We start from the raw sequence: 25,031 nt of genomic DNA on the forward strand, positions 1-25,031 counted from the left end.
GCATCAGTAATTAGATGGCCTTGTGGATAACAACGTGGTAAAGCAACATTTCTCGGAACCATACGCAAGGCTTTTCTCCTGCAATCCACTTCTCTAAACACATCTTCTTTAAAGTATTCCTTATATTCATATTTATAAGAGTTGTCTTTCTTAAATTGAAACCAGCAGATTTTTTGAAAAAGAACCTGTCTATTGTCTGTGTCTGTTTTTCTCATAGTAAGCTGTGTATGGGCAAATGACTTCCAATTTATAAAGCTTTCCGATTCAATGTCGTGGACAATGTAAGGCTTGTCTCCTTTCTTCCTTGCACTTCGTGCTATTGTTCTCCAGTCCCCTGGCCACAGTGCTTTGCCAACGCGTTTAAACTCTGTTCCAATAGCAGAGTCCATTGAATCGCACTCCATTTCACTATGAACAGGTGTCAGAAATTTAAGGTGAATACTTTTAATACTGTTTATCACTTGAACAGCGTAAATACACATCGCTACGATCTATTTGTTAAGATTTTGACCACCGCAACGATCGCTAAAACATCTTACTTCTTCAATGGTATCTGGAAGTGACTTAAAGTACGAAAAAAGAAGGCTGGCAATCTCACAACTACCTCTTCCACCTTGACCCTCATGCCACAGGAAACAATCACCCTGTTTTGTTGCTACGTTAAAAATGGTAAAATTGTAGGTGGCAAGTCTTCGTTTGTAGAATAAAGCATTATTTGTTGGATCGCTGGGAGAAAGCAAAACCTGCTGTAAGTCAAAATTGCAACTTAGGATTTTATTACCACTTGCAGCTGCAACTTCTTTGTCAATTAGTTTGGCGTTTTGAGCATCGGTCTTAGTATCCATATGCTTCTTGTATTCGCTCATCATCTCTTCGTGTGCATCGACTGTACTATTAAAAGCTACACATATGCGACATTGATCTTTTCGCGGTCTGTGAAAACCCAGATTAAAATTGTCTTTGAAGATGTTTCGATAAGCAGATAGTTTTGCCGTTAGCTTTTGTGTTTCTTCACACCATTTACTGTACATACGATACATGGTCACGAGGTTTAATGAAGGATCCAAATATTTTCTTTCAGTGTTAGCCCTACAATAATGTGATGGTACACATGGAAAACTTTGAATATGTGCTTTGATTCCATCAGTTAAAACAGGATCTAAAGTAACGCTTTTTCCCTTTCCTCGACCATCATTGGCAGCTATATTTTGCTTCAATCTCTTCTTCATAGCTATGTCCACAACACCTTTGTTGATTCCCAGAGTGTTTAAAAACATCGATTTACATACCTTCTTTTTTTCTCCACTAATAGGTAGGAAGTAGTTCATTGAGTATTGCCTTCTGGACTCTTCTTGCGTCGTCTTTGATTTTTTAACTGCCTTTTCCATGTTTGCATTTATAAAATCTCGCTGACGTACGCAGTATTCTAGTTTATAATAAGATTGAAAAAGTCTTTCATCTTCGGGTATCATAAAACATTTAAGCCTACACGATTCTCTGCAGGAAGGTTTCATTTGGACAGCCGGTTTAACTACTCCTTTAACTGAAACATATTCCTGACCTTCAAGTCTTCTTTGCTTCCGGATATTTCTTGGCCTACTGGTTGGTTGCCTTTTCTTTCGTCGGGGTTTATCGGTTTCTGTTGGTCGTTCTTCCATCCCTGCCAATTTTACATTAACACCTGGTGTATCGAAGTCTGAACTGCTGCTGGGAAAATACTCTGATTCATCTCCAGAAAAATCGCGTGTATCAGAATTATTTGGAAATAAGTCTTTAAGCTCTGGTCTCTTTGGGTTAGTGTTTGAACCTAAAAATATAGCCAAATGAAAAATTTTACAACCACATCTATGTATGAACGATTTATTTATTTTTGAGGTTATAATAAACCACGTTTTAATAATAAATTATCTTTAAGGTTGTTAAACACGATTTGTTTTTATTTGAAACTTGTAGTTTTGTCGTTTATTAAAAGCGTTGTGGGAACAACAAATCCAGATTTACCTCACAAATAAATACATAACCTATCATTCCCATTTAACCCATTTTACGTAAAAATTAACTCAAACTACAGTTACCTTCCGCTTTAGGTTCAACTTCACGTGCTAACTACACCGTTTTTTCTCCTCTAGACATCATATTTACTTATAAAACACAATTAGTATGTCTTAACATCTTAAACATGTGCTAAGTAAATATTTTGAATACACAAATTTAAAATGTTAAAACTAGGTGTTATGTATTTAATGAGGCACCGAATATTGTACAAAACTATTTATTAAAAGATACAGTGGTTACAAACATACATTATGGATGGATCCGTAGACCCACGGCGTTCCATCACCTAACCTCACTATCGACCCCTAGTCTTTTCCACAGTGTCTCTTATTCCGCTGCCGGACTCATATATAACATCTCCTCCCTCGTTAGAGATCAAGTTTAATGGGAGCTTTTACTAGTCTTCCAGAGCGCGTTCTAATATTGCAATCATTGGATGTTTCATCACTCGGTATAGATGTGTTTGTTTCTTCTTGTGATGAACTTGGAATGGGCTCCTTCGGTTCTAATTGAATAGGCTCGTTTTTCAAATTTGGATTCACTGGGATTTCAATTGTAACACTGTCACGTAACACTGGCACATCATCACTCACTATAGGAGGTTCTGCTTGAGCTTCGTTAGAATCTGGGATTCTATCTTCACCTCTGTCTTTTCTCATATCATTTGCGTGTGTAAATTTTATTACACCATTACTACATACTAAATAAGTACAGTAACTTAAAATTTTCATAATCTTTCCTTTCTGCCATAATTTTGTTTGTTTGTTTTTAATATAGACACTTTCATTTACTTTGTACCATGTATGCCCATTTTTAATTGGCATAGATGCATGCTTACTATTATGACAAGAAGGTTTCAACATATTAAATCTAGTTCTAGGACGCACTTTAAAAATACTTTCACTTGGAGAAATCCCTGTAGCTGTTGTAGGAGTTGTTCTATAAGAGAATAAAAAGTTTTGAATTTTCTGAATAACCAATCGTTTATTAATCTTCTCTCTCTTAATAGTCAACAGGGCTTTTTCCAAATTTTTCTTTACTATTTGAACACTACGCTCCGCAGCACCATTACTTTGAGGGTGATATGGAGGTGTCTTCAATGGTTTAATTCCATTTGCTAGACAAAATGCCACAAATTCACTGGAATTGAAAGGAGGTCCATTGTCTGAGACTAATTCGACAGGAAGACCAATTATAGTAAACATATCTCTTAATTTTGATATAGTTTCTGATGCCTCTGTACTATTTGACATTAATTTTACATCTAACCATTTTGATTTCTGATCGATTAAAATTAAAAATGTGTACTTAAATTTAACAAAGAAATCTATATATACTCTGTAAAAGTTGTGTGGTGCAGACGGCCACGGACATAATTCCTTGCTTGAATTTGTGAAATTTTGACATTGTTGACATACATTACAACATGATATGAATTTTTCAATATGTTCATGCACATTTGGCCACCAACAATATGAACGTACCAACATTTTAGTACGAACAATACCATTATGTTGTTCGTGAAATAAGTCTAACACCTTATCTTGTAATTGATTTGGAATAACTACTCTATTTCCCACTAGGATACAATTTTGTTCAATTGACAATTCATTTCTACGTTTAAAGTATGGTTTCAAAGATTCATCACTCACTTTCCTAGGTCAACCTGATAAAATGAAATCTTTTACTTTTAATAACAACAAATCTTTGTTTGTTTCATTTGCAATATGACACGCGTTTAAAGGTATTTGATCTACCAAACTAAAAGAATACAAATAGTCTGTAATTTTTGTATTACCACTACAGGGTAAACGTGATAACCCATCAGCATTGTTAATTGCTGCCCCCTTTTTGTACTGAATATCGTACTGATAACCTGACAGAGTGATAGCCCATCTTGTAATTCTTGCAGCCGCTGAAATTGGAATTCCTTTATTTTTTCCAAAGATAAACTATAATGGCTGATGATCTGTAATCAGTATAAATTTACGACCATAAAGATATTTATGAAATTTATTTAAAGCAAACATAATAGCAAGGGCTTCCCTTTCCAAATTACAATACTTTTTTTCTGTACTAGACAGTGTACTTGATGCAAACATGACAGGTTTCTCTACATGACCAATTTTATGACTTAAGACACAACCGACACCATAACTACTTGCATCACATGTGACATAAATTGGAAGAGATGGATCATAATGAGTAATAACACTATTAGATGTTAACCACTTTTTACTTTCTTGAAATACTTTATCACATTCAGGTGACTAGCTACTACTGAAATTAATATTATTTTGACACAGTTTGTATAATGGTTTTAATTTGGAAGACAACATCGGGATAAACTTTCCATAATAGTTTATCAAACCTAAATAAGACTTTAATTCAGTTGTATTCTTTGGTGTTGGAGCTGAGTTAATTGCTAGTATTTTTTCTTCAGTAGGATGTATTCCTTTGGCATCTATAATATGACCTAAAAATTCTACATTAGTTTCGAAAAATTTACACTTATTTACATTAATTTTTACATCATAGTCATGTAAACGTTTCAACACTTTTCTGACATTCTCATAACAATCTATAAGTGACTCACCATATACTAGAATATCATCTAAGTAACATTTAGTATTTTGTACCCCTGCCAAAATACTATCCATCACCGACTGAAAAATACCTGGTGCAGGTCTGATACCATAAGTTAGTCTAGTGAAGGCAAACAAACCTATATGGGTGTTTATTACTAACATTTTTGTGTATTTTTACTGACCTTTAGCTATTGATAAGCACCTTTTAAATCTAAAACCGTAAAGTATTTATATCTGCCTAGACCTGCGAAGATATTTTCTGGTAATGGTAATGCGCAATGATCACCATCTAAGACTTTGTTTAATGTTTTTTTAAAATCTACACAAATTCTTAGTTCCTCAGACAATTTTTTTGGAACTACTACTATGGGACTAGCCCAGTTACTGTAACTGACTTTTTCTAAAATTCCTAACTCCACTAGTTTAATGCTCCACTAATTCAACTTTATCTTTTAGGGCAAATGGCATATCATAGGCCCTATGAAAAATGGGTTGCGCATTTTCTTTTAATTTTAGATCAATTTCAAAACCCTTAATGAATGAATTATTATTCTCATCAAAATCTGATTTAAATTCCCTTTTTAATTGTGAAATTAAACTTGAAGTTTCTAGGTTTTCCAATTCCAGCTGACTAACAAATTCATTATGTGAACAGTTAACTATTTGTCTCCAATTAGGATGCAATACATTTAACCAATTCCTACCCAACAGTGGAGTAAAATTATGTTTACTTTCTAAAATGACAATAGGTAATTTTATAGTATTGTTTTTATGTTTTACTAATACATCAGTTTCTCCCACAATTTTTACTCCCTCGCCAGTTAATACCTTTAAACAATACTTAACAGAATAAATATTTAAAGCTGATAAAAACTTTTTAAAGTCCTTAATATGAATTACTGTACGACATGCACCTGTATCAATGTCAAATAAAATTGAATTACCTTCTACTTCTAATACTATTTTCTCTGGAGCTGAATTTTCAGGTTCCAATGAAGACAAGAAACCTAGAAATAATGAATTTTCCTCCTCAATTTCATCCTGTATATCATCTTCTTCTAACAAACTAACTTTCGAACGACATACTGCACTTGTATGTCCCACTTTCTTACAACTGAAACATTGCCATGCTTTGGCTGGACATTTTGATGAGTCATGTTTTCTACCACATCTAAAGCATGACTTGGGTTGGACATTACTTCTACCAGTTTGATGGCCATCATCTTTCTTCACTGTAGCTTCCCTCTTTCTGAACATTACTTTATCTAACTTCCCTTCTATTGCCGCTACATTTTCCTGTTCCATCCTTCTAACTTGACCTTCTGTAAGTTCTATTGACAAGGCTATCTCATAAGCTCTTTCAAAGGAAATGTTGTCTTCTGCCAGGAGTTTACGTCTTATTTGGACTGATCGTACACCACATACAAACCTGTCTCTGAGACATTCTTTCAAAAATTGCCCAAATTTACAATATTGAGCAACACTTTTCAGTTTTGACACAAAACTTTTAATATCCTCCTGAGGCTCTTGATTTGTATTGTAAAATTTATACCTTTCAGCGATAACCGATAACTAACCGCTTTGGACTATAATGTTCAATCAGAACTCTTTTTAACTCCTCAAATGTTTTTGAACTTGGTACCTCTGGTGCTAATAAGTCTTTTAAGACACTGTAAGTCTCTCCGCCAATTAAAGAAATCAATAATGGAACTTCCTTGTCTTTTTCCACTACATTACATATAAAAAACTGCTAAAGTCTCTCTATATAAGAGGTGATATCACTTTTCGCAGGATTGAACTGCTCAATGTATCCAATTAACGACATTTTTCGACTTTTGCGTGGATTCTTTCTGTGACTCGTCGCCAAATATGTTATGTATTTAATGAGGCACCGACTATTGTACAAAACTATTTATTAAAAGATACAGTGGTTTCAAACATCGTCCTGAAGAGGCACAAGCCTAAACAGGATAGCTGATACATCCAAGACACAATAAATACACACAAACCACAAAAACCAACACTACAATGAAGTTACAAACGTACATTATGGATGGATCAGTAGACCCACGGCATTACATCACCTAACCTCACTATCGACCCCCATGGTACAATGAATACACAAGGCATGATACATAATGTTCCAAAATCGGTTCGTTTTCGCGCATGACGTAGTCAAGAACTCTTATTCCCGCAACATTTGAATGTAGTTGTATAGGAAAGACTTTTAATTTTAAGTTTTTTTATATAATTTGGCTAATTTAATTATAGTAATTATAAAGACATGATAAAATTATGTTTTTTATTAAAAAAAATATTAGTATAATATTTAATAATATATAATATAATATTTAATCATAAATAAAATTTTGAAGTGAATTTAAGTTTATTGATTTTTGGTACAGTTATTTTGTTAGCAAAGATATCCTTTATAAAACAAGTTTTAATTATCTTTTATTACACGTAGGTACAGGTTAATTAACTTATACTCCAGAGTTCGATATTTCAGATGTTTAAAAAGGTACAGAAAAGTGGTAATGAAGGTACACAAAATTTGTACGTATATACCTACTAAACTAAACACAAAATCAAAATAAATAATGATAAATTCATATCATCAACTTTATTTATATCGAATGAGCTAGCTGGCCATCGAATATGAGTGAAGTGAGGTCACACAATATGGCATAACATTTAAAATGACATCTTTTATAATATTCACACATAAAATTATCTTGGTATTGTTTATAATAATGATAACATTATATATTTTAATAATAATAACGTGATTTAACAAAGAAAAATATGTTATTTTGGAAGATGCTAAATTGATTTCCTCCGAAACAGTTCTTGCAAATTGCCTAGCAGGCTGAGGCTAGTTTCTTACTTAACAAATCGATATGAAAAAATCATTTAAGGTTTCATGACTAATAAATAATAAAAATAAAGATTTAGACTTACGTCGTTGACCTAGAAGTACTAAAAAGCTGCTCAACATACTTTTTGGACTCTCTGTGTTCGGCTTTTTGTGAGCTTTTCTTTTGGTTGGTTAAAAGGGTAGCCGATTTTGATTTAGTCAAATAACGACTAGGTACTGCCTCAGGTTTGAGTTTTAGACCCTTCTTAAAAAACGTAATTTAAAAGTTCCTGTTGTAGATTTCTTTGGTAATCTTTAGTTTTAAAATGTTTAGAACAAATTCTTGCAGTATTACAATTAAAATTATCCTATCTACAACAAGATATAATCCACAGTTTTCTGGTTACACTATCTTTAGGAAATATATGAAACCTAAAGATTTTATCTTCATTGTCACTATTGCAACAAGCAATTGCACAGCGCACTTTGAAAAAGGTACAAAACCAGATATAAAGTGGCAAATAAAAACTTTTAGTTTTACAAAAAAAATACTATACAGTATAAATAAACAGTAACTAAACACCATTTGTGTAAAGACACATATGTAAGCATATATCTAAATTATTTTTCTATTATAAAATAGATGACTCAGTCACTATTGAGTTACTTTAAAATATATTTATTATCTCATAACTTGCAATTTGCAATAGTCACCATTGATAACCGATATTATTGTTGAACTTTTGTTTTTACACAAGCTTTCTGTCTTGCCGGTGTAAAGTCGTCTGAAGTCGATATTTATTGTGTTTTGTGTCTTATTTTCATATTATTATATTGTTTGATAAGTAAATTTTGCATATAATAATCGGCAGGTTATAGTAATGTGTATATTTTTTATTCTACTAAATGTCGTTATAACTCATCTAAAATACCATATGTTATTGAATTGTAAAACAGATTTTTCTTTATTGTAATCTATTTTGATTTTATTTCAGTAAAACTGCTTGGAAGTGAGTGACAGTGAATCAGAATAAGTAAATCTACTACTATTTACCTATTCACAGTATTTCCTCTGCAGAAAATTTTTAAATTTCAACGGATTTGCATACAAAAAGAGTATATTATTAGTATATGTATGAAAACAAAAATAAATATTTCGCCTGAATTCCTAGGAAAAGTAAAGGTTTTACGCTACTGAAAATACATTTTTTATTCAATTATAACCAAAACAAAACATTTAAAAAAAATAGATCATTTTTTGACCATAATTTCAAAATTAGTGTGTACGTTAAGCTGTAATAATGGGTTCGAGGTGGTTAGGGCGGTCTTGACTACGTCACACTCCTGGGCCAGCTGTCAAATGTCATGCGCAATATCATACCTTGTGTATACATTGTACCATGATCGACCCCTACCCCTAGTCTTTTCCACAGTGTCTCTTATTCCGCTGCCGGACTCATATATAACACTAGGTCACTAAACTCTATCCAACGAGAAGAGATAGTGCGCCAAAACAACAAGGCGTTGCCAAATTTGCCAGGTCCGGATTTAACGTTTGCTAATACATACTTTTTTAAACATATTTTTTTGGTAAATCGGAAATCCAAAATTAATAATATGTTGTACTTATCTGGATTAATCTTGTTAGTTTTATGCAAAAGAAATTTTTCCATTTTAAAAATAAATAGCAATTTGTAACACGGTCCTATTTACAATGAAATAAAACACCGCCACTGTTAACACTGCCATAATCAGTTACTGTTTGATTTTGTTTGAACCAACAAATACTGTCGTCAGCAAATTCTTGCGTGTATAAACTCGCTATAAGTTCAGTTGATAAAATAGCTTTCGTGGTAATAATTGTACATTTCGGCGCGTTTAATCGAACTTAGTGGGTGTTTATTTATGCTTTCTATTGTTTGCTTTTATATCTATTTTTTTACACTGTTTACAGTTTGCTGTCTAATTTTCAGTTTTACAAACAATGTCGAGTTCTACAGATTCTGCCGAGGAATTAACTTCAAAAAAGCGTTCAAAATTACGTGCATTTAGTAGTACGGAAAAAAGCGTTATATATATTATTTATAAATCGACAACGGAATCGCGTCCTGAAGCTTTAATATCGGAAATAGTTAAACAAACTGCTTCTACCAGCGGAGTAGGTGAAGCTTCTGTGTACAGAATTATTAGGGAACAGAAAAGTACAGGAGGATTTTCTTCACCGAAAAAGAACAAACCCAGAAAAACCATACTTCACAAAATAGACGATTTTGATAAAACTGCTATTCGTCGAATTGTACATCAATTTTTTTTTCGCAACGAAATACCAACTATAGACAAAGTTCTTGCAGCTGTTAACGACGACGAAAGCTTGCCAAATTTTAAACGCAGTACTTTCCATAAATTTCTAAAATCATTAGATTTTAAATACGTACGTAGGGGTAGAAACAGTGCTTTATTAGAACGAGAAGAGATTATTTTATGAAGGCGAAATTTTTTAAAATCCATTAAAAAATTTCGGGAGGAAAACAGGAAAATTTATTATTTAGATGAAACGTGGGTAAATGCAGGACATACAAAATCTCATGTGTGGGTTGACGAAACGGTAAAATCTTCCAGGCAGGCGTTTTTGTCAGGTCTCTCAGCAGGTCTCAAAAATCCATCTGGCAAAGGAAAAAGACTGATTCTTACACATATTGGGAGTGAAACAGGTTTTGTAGAAGGTGGCCTATGGACGTTTGAATCAAAAAAGAGTGGCGACTATCACGAGGAAATGAACTCAGACGGTTTTGAAAAGTGGTTTGCAAATATTTTGCCTCTTTTAGAAGACAACTGTGTCATAGTTCTCGATAATGCTCCTTACCATTCGCGAAAAAGTGAGAAAGTACCGACTACAGCATGGATAAAGCAAAAAATAAAAGACTGGTTACGATCAAAAACTATCGACTTCGATGAGGACATGCTTAAAGTTGAACTCTTACAATTAGTGGCACCGCGTAAGGCTGAATATAACAAATATGTTATCGATGACCTCGCAAAAGCTCAAAACAAAACCGTTTTACGTTTGCCACCCTACCATTGTGAGCTCAATCCTATTGAGCTGATTTGGGCTGATGCTAAAAATTTTGTTGCTGTCAACAACAAGACTTTCAAATTTGCAAATGTCAAAATCCTTTTAAATGATGCCCTTAACAACATTACCCAGGAGAAATAGAAAAACTGTGTGAAGCATGTGCAGAATACAGTAGAAAAAAAGTTCTGGGAACTTGATTATATTATTGAGGTCATGGTTGAACCGTTAATTACAGAAATTGGTAGTAATGGTGATAGTGATAGTTCAAGTTTTTCCTAATTGTTTTTAACGAAACAAGGTAAGCCATCTTAGTAGCCACGTTTTTTTTTTCCCAAGTTAGCTATAAAACGGAAGGCGAACGATTTTTTTGGCATGTAAGCCTCGTTTGTTTGTATTTATTTTCATAATTATCCCACTAATCTCAATTATTATTTGTAAATCTTTTTTATAAGAATAATGCATAACATACATTTTCCTCAAGTTTGATTTATTATAATTTTACTAGACTGATTAACAGAAATAGAAATAAGTGCACAAAATATAAAGGGTTTGAAAAAAAAAGTTATTTTAAATGTCATTCCATATGCATTGCAAAATGTATGTGCTCATTTTTCATAATTGTCAACAAATGGATTTAAAATCTATGTAGCACAATAAAATATAACAAATTGGCAACAGCGCAATAACAGAAGTATCGTCTAACTGTGGCTAGGGATTCATCTTTATCGTTCGACTTCTCTTCAAATACTAATTTAATGGAAGTTACAGCAGTACAGCTGTGTACAGTGTTGTCAGTTGATTTAGTATTAGTATTTAATTTAAAAATACAAATAAAAAATTGTATAATGAATATCTATTCCCAAGTTTATGACATATGGGATGAGAAAAACATTTATTGCCGACTTTGTATGTGCATTGAATCAAAAATGTTCTATTATTTAAAAATATATATTCATAAATATCACTTAATTTTCGTAATACAGATCTGAAATAGGCGGAGAGAGATCTAAACGCCAGCCAATTAAAACGTTTATAACCCTACACGCGTATATTTCGTTGTTTACTGGCACTATCGCTTCTCGGTGGATAGAGTTTAGGTAAGTCGAGATATAGCCCAGTCTGGTTAAAAAAAAGGTGGAAAAATGTTTCGCAGATATCTGAAGCTTTTAAGACAGGTGGGGGATACTAGATGATGAATAGATGAAAAGATACTCCTAGTTTTACCTTGCGTTTTTTTTAAGCAATAATTTATGGTCACAATTTGATTTTTTGTCTATAAATTTTTTCCCATATTTTAAATAAACAATATTTATGTCATTTATTTATGTCAAGAATATCTTTATTTTCCGTTTTTTTAATTAAAATTGATAAATAATTTACAGAGGTATTTGCAAAAAAGCAGTTTTTTTGCACTAATTTATAAATTTTATTAATTTTTTTATTAACAAAATAAAATTGTATTAATACATTTACACATCAAGGAATTACCATCTTTTAGATTTGTGTGAAATTTCCCCCCGATCAGTCAAATATTTTTTAAGTTATTTAATTTGTTTATCCCTGAGGCTAATTATTTAAACTATTGAGCTTGCCCTATGCATGATGCTAGACCATTCAGCAAATTTCATAGGATTCTTAAGACTTAGACTATCTCAGAAGTTAAATGCATATTGAGTTTTCATCGAAATTATTTACAAAATAAACGTTTGAAAATGGGGTATGTTTTTTACTTATAAACAATTGTAATAACTTCTATATTTTTCAAGCTACAGACTTGTACGTACAACCATTGGATAGCTGGTAAAAAAGCTCACATTAAAAAATAAAAAACCTTCTATGACCAATAGGAACGAAGTTTTTGACTATTTTAAAAAAAATCATATCTCCATTGTTTATAAACAGTAAGAAGTAAAATTTGCACAAATTTTGAATGAAAATCTAAACTTTATATTGAAACTTATAGCTATAAAATTTATCTAATTTTTCGAAACCACGGTACTTTCGAAAGATCGACATAGGAAAGTGGAGAGGATATCTGTTTCAGCTCCGTTTTTTTTTCGGCATCGGAAAATACATTATCTCGGCTCCGAGATACACTATCTCGTCTTCCTTTGCAGCTGCAAGCCTCTTTTTTTTATTCTGGGGTAGCTCGTCGAAATATGAATAACTACATAGTTTTCACTGGCCGGAAAATATGGGAAAACTCGGAAAAATTGAGTCCATTTGAAATTCACCCTAAATACTTACTTTTTTTTAATTTGCTCGAATATTCTGTCGCAGTATTAATAATGATGACATAATTTTCACCCCTCATAAATCTCGGAAAATCAACATATGTTTTTTCATTTTATATCAATGATGTAATAATACTTATATATTTTATAAATTAAATTTCAGGTAATTTTTTACACATTATATTATTATATTCCTTATATTAATTATAATTTTTTGTATTTTTATAATTAACAATATTGATTTTTATTCTATTTTTCTTACAAATATGATATACAATATTAATCTAATCTGCCTTACTGCTTTAATAAAATAAGTCGATTTTTTCATCACTTGCCTTATTAAATTTTGCCATGTTTATTGAACTTTACTTTTTTTATTTTTTTACAATCTGAGAGGGAGCCTTATAACTGGCTACCTACACTCGAGGGTTGGAAATCTTCTGATTCCAAGCCTTACTTCAAAGGACTTGTGAGTGAATGTTGAAGGATAAGGATTGTTAATGTGAGCAAATATAGCTCCAGAGAAATAAAATCACTTTAAGTTTATCGATTTATAATTAACTATTTTTAGAGTAGAGAGGCCCAAAACGGCCGTAGCTAACTATACAATATCAAATAATTCTTTCTTTATCACACGTAAAAGAGAAAACCGTATTTATGAAAAAAATGCCCGATTTCGGCATAGAGAAATATTTTATACATGAATTGAGAGTGTTTTAAAATGCGATGCCTCAAGGGCGGTGTGTGAGAACGAACTGATAAAATACTACTTGATGCGTAAAAGTGAACATTACCCCTCTTTTATTTAGGTGTGAAAACTATTTAAGAGATTGAGGCGCCAATGAGTCGGGTGTCCCGAGCAAACTTGATGAAATGACTATTTTACTTATTCTACACTAAGAAAAGCCTAAAGAATTATATTTTTATTTTATATTTTAAAACGACATGTTCATTTCTGGAACATAGACTGCCCGCGTTTAAGTATTTGCTTCAAACCGAAAGAAAGAGTAATTTGAGAAAGTAAGCAAAATTAACTTAAAAGTAATTAGAGAAATAACTATTCCTAAACTAGAGTAATACATATAAATGTAACAAAATTTAAAATTTTAATTTTCTACTTTGTCCACAGGAAGAGGACAGAGTTTTGTAATGGGTCTGTTAAAATATCCATCTCTAGTCTTTATTTTAACACTACGGACCTTATCGTCCTTACCAGTAAACAATTCAACAATTCTTGCTAATGGCCAGTGTAGGGGTGGAACTCTATCTTCCTTTAATAGAACTAAGTCGTTGACTTCAAGGTTCTTCTATGGTGTTTACCACTTGGGGCGATTCTGAAGTTAATTAAGGTGATCAATTTTCCAGCGTTTGGCAAATGATTGCTGATTATCTATGAATGAGTTGAGTTTTAAAATTGTTCTATTTGAAAGTATCTTCTTATTTTTAAGACAAGAAAATTTTCGAAAAAAGTGTGCCTTTTGCAAAAGATTTATTATTAAATGTTTAGCATTTTTTAATTCTGAAACAGAGAAGGGTCCAACATATTTTTCATTTGAAAACTTGAAATTGTGAATGTACCTGAGAATAAGTGCGATACTGCGTTGTAGTTTTGAGAAGTTTGAAAATTTGAGAGATAAATTTTCAATGAAACTTATTGGGCTTTCTTGTGCTAGATGAACTATTTTCTTTTCCTCGGGTATTTTACTTATATTTGGTTTAGAATCATAAGAAGTTAAATCTAACTGATAATTAAGTAGAAATGAGGGACCTTGAAACCAAAATTTTGAGTTTAGAAGTTCAGGAGCAGACATGCCTCTTGACGCAATATCTGCGGGGTTTTGTTTTGACTTTATATCTCGCCACTTAAATTGTGGGTTTCCTTGTATTTCAGAAACTCTATTTGCAACAAACTGTGACCATCTCCAGCTATGTGAGCCTAACCAAGAAAGTACGATTTCTGAGTCCGTCCAGCAGTTTATTGAGTCTATTTGAGTTAATTTATTATTTAGAATTTCAACTATTCTTTTAGTGAGTTAGTTTAGTTAACAATATTGATTTTTATTCTATTTTTCTTACAAATATGATATACAATATTAATCTAATCTGCCTTACTGCTTTAATAAAATAAGTCGATTTTTTCATCACTTAAGTTCTAACTTAGGTAAAGTTAATGTTTTTATTGAAGCTACCCTACTTTTGGAGGTGATGAATGTGGAAGAGACATTTCTTGAGCTATAAGTAACTCTAATATACATGCAGCTGGCGTATGCCTTTTCACTAGCCTCGGAAAATGCGTGTATTTGTATACTACATATATAATTTTCAATAAAAAAAGGTCTGTGAATTTTTAAATGTTTTTGTGCTGAAATATGTTTGAGAAAATTTAACCATTCATTTAAGAGTGTAGAGTCCAAACTTTCATTCCACTGAATTTTTAAAAGCCAAATGTTTTGCATTATTATTTTTACAGTTACTATTACTGGATTAATTAATCCCTTGGGGTCGAAAAAACTTGCGATTATCGAGAGCACTTGTCTCTTAGTGTAGGAATCTTTTATTTCGATTTCTTGTACTGAAATAGAGAAACTATCTAATTTAGAGTCCCAACAAAGACCTAATATTTTATTGGAATGATTTTCTGGAGATATGACATACGTAGAGTCAGTTGAAAATTGTGAAATATTTTCTAAAAATTGTGGTGAATTTGAACACCATTTGTGAAGAGATATGCCTGCCTTTTGTAGCAGTGCAGTGATTTGCTCATGCGCAAGTGTGAGTGTTTCAATACTATTTGTACCATATAATATGTCATCAATATAGCAAAAATTAATGAGCATATCATGAGCGAGAGGATATTCTTCCCTATGCATGTTTGCGAGTTCAATTAAACATCGTGTGCTAAGGAAGGTAGCTGGTTTCGTTCCATAGGTAACCGTGTCCAATTGTATACATTTTAACGGCTCCGAGGAAGAGTTGCGCCACAAAATATTTAATAAGAAAGTTTGGTTGGGGTTAATTCTGATTTGTCTAAACATCTTTTTTATATCAGATGTGAACACATACTTAAAGAGTCTAAAATTGACTAAAGTGTCAAATAGTTCTGGTTGTGTGGTATAACCCTTTAACATAATATCATTAAGGCTAAAACCAGAAGTGGTTTTCATGGATGCGTTAAAAACTACGCGCAAACGAGTTGTGAGAGAAGTGTCTTTTTCTACACTGTAGTGAGGCAAGAAATATTTGTTTTCTGAGTGTACATTCTGCAGAGACAACGGAACATATTTTGCATGTCCTAATTCAACATACTCATCTATAAAATATTTATATTGTTTGTAAAGAGAATCATTTTTTGAGAATTTGTTCTCCAAATTTAGAAATTGCCTTCGCGCCATTTGGAAAGAGTCGCCCAATTTATTATTTTCATTAGGAGTGCATAGGGGTAAATCTACTTGGAACTGTCCATTCGGTAGGATTTGTGTTGTGGCTTTAAATATTTTCTCAGCCTTTTCATCATCAGGACTTAAATGCTTTATTTCGGGAACTTCTTCAATGTCCCAAAACCTTTGGAGAAGATTATTTATATTTTCTTCTTCAGTGTGAGATTGAACAAATAAAGAAATATGATTCGAGTGTGAATAGTTACAGTTTGAGTGAGAGTGCATCTTTTTCTTAGATGAAACTTGTGGAGATAGGTTACCGAACATGACATATCCTAATGAGTGTTTTGAAGCACTGGAAGACCTGCTCCAATATGAATTAAACCATCCTTTAATAGATCACAGTAAATTTCTGCACCTAATAAGAGATCGATTCTCCCTGGGGAGGAGTAAGAGGGATCACTGAGCTTTATGCCAGCTGGTATTTTTATTTTGCTACGATCTAGAGGTACCTGAGGTATTTTACACGTAATATTATCCAAAACTGCACATGATACATCAAATTTCATATCATTGTTTTTATATGGGAAAAATTCAATGTTTACCATTTCATTTGAGATGGAACAATTTTGAGAGATTGTTGAAATTTGTAATCTTTTATTAGTGGTAGAGTAATTTAGTTTATTTACTAAATCTTTTGTTGCAAAGCTCGATTGAGATCCATTATCGAGAAGACATCTTGCGTGTACAGGTTGTCCACTTTCAGAGTAAATTGTTACCAGCGCTGTGGCTAGCAAAACTTCGTTTTTTGAAATGAAAGTTGACAGAGAAGAGATGCAAGATGAATTTTGACTTTGTGTGTCTGAGAGTAGACAATATTCATTTGTCTGAGTGCTTAAGTGAGTAGAAGTGTTTGGTGATTTATTATATATAAATGTGGAGAATTAATTCTTTGAGTAACTTGGGCATTATTACTCCTTTGAGGAGCATAAAAATGACTTTGAGAGATATGTGGTGAACTATGGCGCGTTTGTGAATCACCCTGTATACTCGCGGACGATTGAGAGGTTTGTGGTGCATTAAACCCAGCAAACAGACTTGAGCCCAGTTACGTGATGATTACGTTAAATTTACGGCGAATTTCAATGAATACGTAACTCGGTGATTTAAGACGAAAAAAAAAAACGTATTTCAGTGCCAAATCATTCACCTATATATTACTGCTTCTTTTATACATGTTTGACATTAGAATAAATATAAAATCTTAATGCAAAATATAGTACATGTTTTTTATAATAGTTGTGAATGTCGGTTACATTGCAAAGCTACGTTTATTTCACGTAAAAATCACGAAAGCGAAATAACTTCCTTCAGTTAAATTTTGAGGAATATTTTGGAAAACAAAACTTTAGAACCGTGTTGGTTAGATACGTATTGCTTGAATTTTCCTCACTGTGTTTTATGGACGTCGAAAAATTAGGTGTATTTCACGTAAAAGTAACGTAAATAATACCAATATTAACAAAAAGTTTTTGATCTCGCTTTTAAAAACATTTAGCCTACCTATTTCAATCCTACTACTACTTAGAAGCTATTTTTTTATTTAAAAATATGACAGGACCTAATATGATTTATGTTGAGCCTTTGTTGAGTCTAATTTTCAAATCGCGCGCGGTGATGACGTACTTCCAAGCCTTCCCTCCTAGTCCTAACGAAGAAGAATGATTATAACAACAGAGAGACAACAGATGACTTGTCTCTGATTATAACCTCTAAAATCAGCTTTTCTCAAAACGTGAAACGAAATTTTCCCTCGTTTTATTTTAGGCTTATATATGTACATAGTTATATGTCTTTCGTATTAATAGAGTTTGATGAGAAAGAGGGAGGTTCTGTTGCTGTGGTGCACCAGAACTGGCTCACTCCAAGAAAAAAGGAAGTATATTGGCCTCCTTATAAAACTCAAGCGCTTTACGATAAAGCAGTAAAGAAAGGGATAGTTGCACAGAAGATTGGCAGTTATTTACGGTGAAACGTATTTTTAGATACTATGGTATGTATACAAGTATAATTATTTTGAAAAAAAAAAAAATAAAACCTTGTTTCAAATTAATTTATCTGTTGGGATCTGCTAATTTTATAAAATATTCTGAAGATAGCTTTGAAGAAGCTCAGGTCAAGGCAAAAGTAGCTGAAGTTACATCAGATCTACAGTCAGAAGTCGATGAGGTAAATTCAGAGAAGAAAAACACAGAGAATCAAACCACGCCGGTTCATTTATAGTGACACTGAATCTGAAGAGGATTCATTACCACGACCACCGAAAATTTGTAAAGGTAAATAGTGACATATTGTTTATGGTTATAAGTTATAAAGGCTTTATGTTTTCAGCTGTTCAGGATACCTCTTTACACACCCCAAGAAGCTCCACAAGTTCGTGTATTAGTTATGGTACATTGTGTAATACAGGAACGTCTTGTGATACCCAGCCACTTCAGTAAATGTTGAAAGAAACCTTGAAAGCAATGCAGAGTCTCAAAGTAGTAAGTAGATGTTAATTAGGTACTATTTGCAGTATATAACCTTGTATTTGCTGAAGTGTTTATGGAACTTTAGTCCACTTCGGTAGTTCAGGGTTAATTGTTGAAGATGGCCATTTATTGATTGCTCAATATATCTATCTTTTTACAGGTTTTCAGACTAAGCTGGTGTCACATTTAGCGCTGATAATTGAACAAAATAAGGAAATCTTGTCTCTTTTGAAAAATAGACCACTGATTGAACAGTCTTCCGTTTTAAAGCCCAATGTTCCTGTAATTTTACCAATTTACACTTTTGAAGACTTACAAATTTTGGAAAATTTTCTATCTGAAAATGAAGCCAATTGTATATCCTTGGTAAAACTTTTATAATGTCAACTGTTATATTTATTAAACTATTTTATTTTTAGAGCAAGTATCTGGGCACATTAGATAAAAATAGTGTAGTATCTGCTACCAATTCAGCATTAAGATGTTGTTTGGCTTATAAAGTAGCTAAAAATATGAGCTTTTTGGATCAAGGAATAATAAAAAGGCCTTTAACAACAATATACTTAAAAAAGTGATCGTTGGTAAGGGTGACTAAATAAATGTATGTGATTACATATATTTCATGTAATAATTTTTACAGATTCTGTAAAACTAGCCATACCAGGTTCAACTACCAGAAGTATAGAAGACTGTATGAAAACTTGGTTAAAACGGGCTCCTAAGCACTACAAGTTGGAACAGATCAAATTGAATAGAACTGATGATGCCATATAAAGCTGTTGTAGGCAAAAGACAATTTTATAGGAGGCTAAAGAAACGTAGGGAAATAATTTGTAAGGACTTAAATAGTGAAAAACTGCTAACTAAGGTAAACTATGAAAATGCTAATGTAAAAAATGATACTGATAATTTAAATACAGATGTAAGTGTTGGCTGTGAAACCAGTCATAATTCTTTAGGCACTCCTAATATTTTAAATTCAAATGATTGTTTGCTAAATGAAACTCTTCAATTAAATACTCTAGTTCCATGTAAACATGACACGACTGTATTTGAATTTGTACCAGAAAATTCCCAATATTCTAATAAATTAGGAATATGCCAGGAATTAAGAAATTGGGTAATAAGGTCAGGCAGTCTACCACATAATAGTGTTACATACTTACTGCATGTTTTGTCAAAGTATCATCCTGAACTACCTCTAGATTGTCGAACCTTACTCAAAACTCCAACCAAAACTTTAATGCGCCCTTTGAATAAAGGAAACTATTGTCACCTAGGAATTTCTACAGCATTAGAAAATTTTTTGTTACGCAATCCAAAATTTACTGAATCTGTAATTGAAATAGCTTTTAATATCGATGGATTACCTCTATATAAAAGTTGCAATAGTCAGCTATGGCCAATTTTAGGCCAAATAAAAAATTTTAATAGTAAACCTTTTTCTATTGGAATATTTTATGGATCTTCTAAACCGCAGCCTTTGAATCTTTTTCTTGATGATTTTATATCTGAATTAAAACATTTAATTGATAATACATTTTGCTTTAAAGGCAAATTGTATGAAATTAAAGTGTTTGCATTTATTTGCGATGCACCAGCACGTTCATTTCTAAAATGTATTAAGTCCATAATGGATATTCTTCTTGTGAAAAATGCATCGAAGTAGGAGACTATATTGACGGTCGAATAGTTCTCAAGTCTGTTACAAGTCAAAAACGTACTGATGATAGTTTTTTGCGACAGACAGATGATGATCATCATACAGGTATTTCACCTTTGGTGAAACTTTCAATTGGATTGGTATCCAAGTTTCCTATTGACTATATGCATACAGTGTGCTTAGGTGTAGTCAGAAAGCTGTTGCATACTTGGACAAGTGGGCCACTAAAGGTTAGGTTGTGTAGTTCTAAAGTTCAAAAAATATCTGAGACTTTAGAACATTTTTGTAAGTCCATTCCTATCGAATTTAATAGGAAATCCGGTCACTTCAGAACTGGCACGATGGAAAGCTACTGAATTTAGAACGTTTCTTTTATATTTAGGGCCAGTGTTTTAAAGGTACCATACCTGTTGCTATTTACGAACATTTTTTGTTACTGCACTGTGCGATAAGTATATTAATATCAAAACAACGCTTGTCAGATATTGGAGTAAATTATGCAGATACTCTTTTAAAAACCTTTGTTACACATTGTTCAAAAATTTATGGTCAGATATATTTAGTTTATAATATTCATTATTTGTGCCATTTAAGTGATGATGTTCTTCATTATGGTCCTCTTGACCAGTTTTCAGCATTCCCATTTGAAAATGCCTTAAATCAAATTAAACGGTTGGTCAAATCAACAACTAATCCTTAGCACAAATATGTAATAGATTGATAGAAGCTAATAGTGTCATTTAGAGCCGAATGAAATAAAAAAAACACAACTTAAAATGAAACATTGTAGTGGCCCTTTACTTCTAAACACCTTTTTTCTGTACAATATAAACAGGTAATTTTCAGTGAGATAACATTGTCAATAATTTCTCATTCCAATGCAGATTGTTACATTATGTATAATTCAGATATAATGCAGATTCAAAACATAGTTTGTGATAACCAGAAATTGGTAAAGATTATAACAAGAGTATTTAAATCAAAGTCTGCCTGGTATAATTACCCTTTTCTTCAGAGCGTTTAAATATATACCTAGTTTCTGATTTATCTGACAATTTAACTATTTGGCCACTAAATGAAAACGTAATTGTAAAATGTATTGTCCTTCAGTTAGATGATAATCAGTGGGTATCATTTCCCATTGTACATTCATTGAATGAACATAATAAATAAATTTAGAAGCATGTGAAAAAACTTATTGTGTAGTATTTAAAATTTCTAATTATTACCATACTCTAGGCCTTACTATTGTGTTATACTAATTTGTTTATCATTTAACAGCAGTTGTATGTTTTCAAAATAAAAATTTACTAATTTACTTAGAATCAATTATTAAATGTTAATTTAGTATGTATTCTTAGGCATTATCATACTTTATCACTATTCCATACTTACCACGGTAGTGTGGGTAAAGTAAAACTATTGAAACTAAGAAGAGATGTAACTTGAAGTTAATTATACAAGACAAATGTACCAAAAAATCTTTATTTTAATGTTTTTTAGTATGTTATATTAGGTTCTGGGATTGTTTTTAAACTATGCAGGCATGTAACTAGATTATACAGGGTGTGCGATCGAAAACGAAACAGACCTAATATCTTTAAGACACTTTTAAAAAATAAAAAATGCGAGAAAAGATCGATTTTATTTCAACGGAGATACTTATTTTCCTAATTGCAGCATCGATACTACAACCCTCGAGCAGTTGTGTGCGAAGAACCCCTAAAATTTAAATAGTAAATGTACCAAGTGTAGCACATATTTAAAAAGGTATTTTATGTTGAGTTCAGAGGAACCAATATTGTTGAACAAAATTCCGATTTTAACGCCCTCTTGTGGGAAAAATAATCGTTACATAATTTAAAGTGGACACCTCATGTGAGTTATTTTTATTGGCAATTCAAAACAAGAAATAATATTATCCAGAAATTATATTTTAAAAGTGAAATTACCTAAAAAGTTAAAGACTTAACAGAATCGCACTTTTCAGTCTTATTTTCACTTAATATGATTTCAGGATAATATTATTTACTGCTTTGAATTGGTAATAAAAATAGCTGTAAAATGAGGTGACACACTTTAAATTACATAACGCTTTCCCAAAAGAGGTGATTTGGTATATTCTCTATTTAAATTTTAGGGTTGTTCACGTCACTGTTCGAGGGTTGAAGTGGCGATGGTGCAATTAGGAAAAACAAGTGTCCTCCTCGAAATAAAAATAGACCTGTTTTTGCATATTTTTAATGTGTCTTTTGGTCTTTAGTTTTCGATGCCTTACCTTGTATAGTAATTATGCAAGACAAATGTTTTTAAGTCACTAAATTCTACTAAATAAATACATTGTTAATACTTCATGTGCTTGTTTTATTTATATCATAATAATATATGTGAGAATAATAATTACGTGACTCATAAGTAAATTAAAGACGAATTATTTACGTGAACTGAGGACGTATTTTTCACGTGAAAACTAATATATACATTCCCTAAAAGTAACGTGAATCAACACGTGTTTTCAACGTGAATTTCCCGAAACATTTTATTGCAATATAAGGTAAATAACACGTCTATTGAAGACGAGTTATTCACGTAATGTAAATAGGTACGTATTTTCAATGTGACATTCCAACCAAATTTTCACGTGAAATTCACTTAAGCAATTTACGTATATTGGTGACAAACGTACCCAAAATTCACGTCATTAACACGTTGGTCTGTTTGCTGGGAAGCGTGATTGTTGCCTATTGGCGTGACTTTGATTACCATTATGTGAATTTGAAGCACTTTGATTGCTTCGAGTAGGAGAGAATAAATTATTTTCATGAGTGTGAGAAAAATTATTTTCTTTATGCAGAAGTGTATTGTGGTTTTTATTGCAAATTCTACATGTGTATTTAGAGATGCATTTATCAGTAAAATGCTTAGTGCCAAAACAGTTTCTGCAAAGCTGTGCTTGCTTTACAAAATTAAACCTTTCTCGAGAATTTGTGTCTTTAAATAAGTTACACTGATATATTTTATGACCAGTTTGTTTACAAAATATGCAATTTTCATAGCTAGATTTATTATTATTTATAGTGGAAATATGAGCAGTTTTTTAAGTGACTTTATTATTAAACTTTGACTGAGTTTCAGTGTAATTAAGTTTCTCTAAAACATCACATCTTTTTTCTGGAAATTCAAAAAATTGTTTGAGTGTTGGAACATTCTTAGAACCTACTTCATATTCAAAAGCCTTGTGAGAAGCAAAATCTATTTTTTCTAAAAATATTTCTATTAAAAGGAGGTCCCAATGTTCAATTGGAACTTCGAGATTACTATGAGCTTGAAGTGTTTGCTTCGTGTGTACAAGAAAATCTCTTAGTACCTGAGGAGTGCATTTAACTAGAGATTGAGACTTTAACAGCTTTTTTATAAGAGTACTAATCACTCGTGATTTGTCATCATATCTTTCTTTTAGGGTTTTTATAGCGATAGCAAAATTTGCATCTACTACTTCGATACTGCTAATTAAGTTTAAAGGTTCTCCTTTGAGGAAGGATTTTAAATATATAAACTTTTGTACATTATTTAAACTTGAATTGTTTGTCATCAGAGTTTCAAATAGTTGAAAGAATTCATTGAATTCTGAGAAATTTCCGGTAAAGGTTTTCATGCTAATTTCAGGCACCCTCGCACTGGAAACAGCATTATTATTTGAGCTAGGTACTTTATTTTCTGTTAAATTTAATTCTATTATTTTTCTTTGCAAACCTTTGAGTGTATTTTTCTTCAACATTTGCTCGATCAGCTGATTGTTGGTCGCTGTCATCAGTCTGTTCGATTTCTAATTGAATTTGTTCATATTGTATGAAAAAATTAAAAAGTTTTTCTTTCCTATTTTCAAAATCAAGTATTTCGTTTTCTGTGTCTTTATTGGCTATAAACCATTCTGAGATACGTGTAATTGATGCTTTAAGTGATTTGCGCTTTTTCTTTAAAGCTTCCATTTTTTATTTAAAGTGAATTTATTTGCAAATATATACTGAACGAGAAATAAGAGTGAATGATTTTGTTTAGTGTAAATGTCTTTTTCAACTAAGACGCGATTTTAATTTTAATAGAGTATTTTTACTAGAGTGATAAATAAATATTTTTCGTGAGAGCGGGCTGTGAGACAATCTGTATAATAAATAATTGTCAGCTATCTTTAGTGATATTGAGAAGAAAGATCTGTTGTCAAATCAAAGCCATTAGTTAATATAAATATTAATAAACAAATAAAAGTCGAGACAAATATCTACCAAATATAAATTATGTGCATGCAGTGACTATAGAAATATATAGAAAGAGTTTTAACCTTACCAAATGTTTTTCAAGTATCCAATTTAATTACCGCTGTCGCTTACCAACACATAACGCACTTTCACAAAACACACGTGTCTAATCTTGAACGAAGGTCAACTTGTGCAATCTTTCTTCTAGGGACGAGAAACCATTATTCTTTCTTCTTGTTGTTCTCCGGCGTGTGTAATCCTTTTCTTTCTTCAGTCCTGTTTCATCAAATAATCCGGCTCGAAGGACCACGAATGAGGGGGAGCCTTATAACTGGCTACCTACACTCGAGGCTTGGAAATCTTCTGATTCCAAGCCTTACTTCAAAGGACTGAAGCG

At 32.0% G+C, this 25,031-nt stretch overlaps 1 long non-coding RNA gene across 1 annotated transcript; it reads left to right on the forward strand.

Moving 5' to 3' along the window:
* Positions 1-18,680: 18,680 nt before the first annotated feature.
* Positions 18,681-19,239, forward strand: LOC140440656 (uncharacterized). The gene is made up of 3 exons (XR_011950899.1): positions 18,681-18,727; positions 18,876-19,081; positions 19,135-19,239. It is a non-coding gene; the product is annotated as an uncharacterized lncRNA (long non-coding RNA).
* Positions 19,240-25,031: the final 5,792 nt, after the last annotated feature.

The sequence above is a fragment of the Diabrotica undecimpunctata genome, chromosome 5, assembly GCF_040954645.1.
Source record: "Diabrotica undecimpunctata isolate CICGRU chromosome 5, icDiaUnde3, whole genome shotgun sequence".
NCBI classification, from domain to species: domain Eukaryota; kingdom Metazoa; phylum Arthropoda; class Insecta; order Coleoptera; family Chrysomelidae; genus Diabrotica; species Diabrotica undecimpunctata.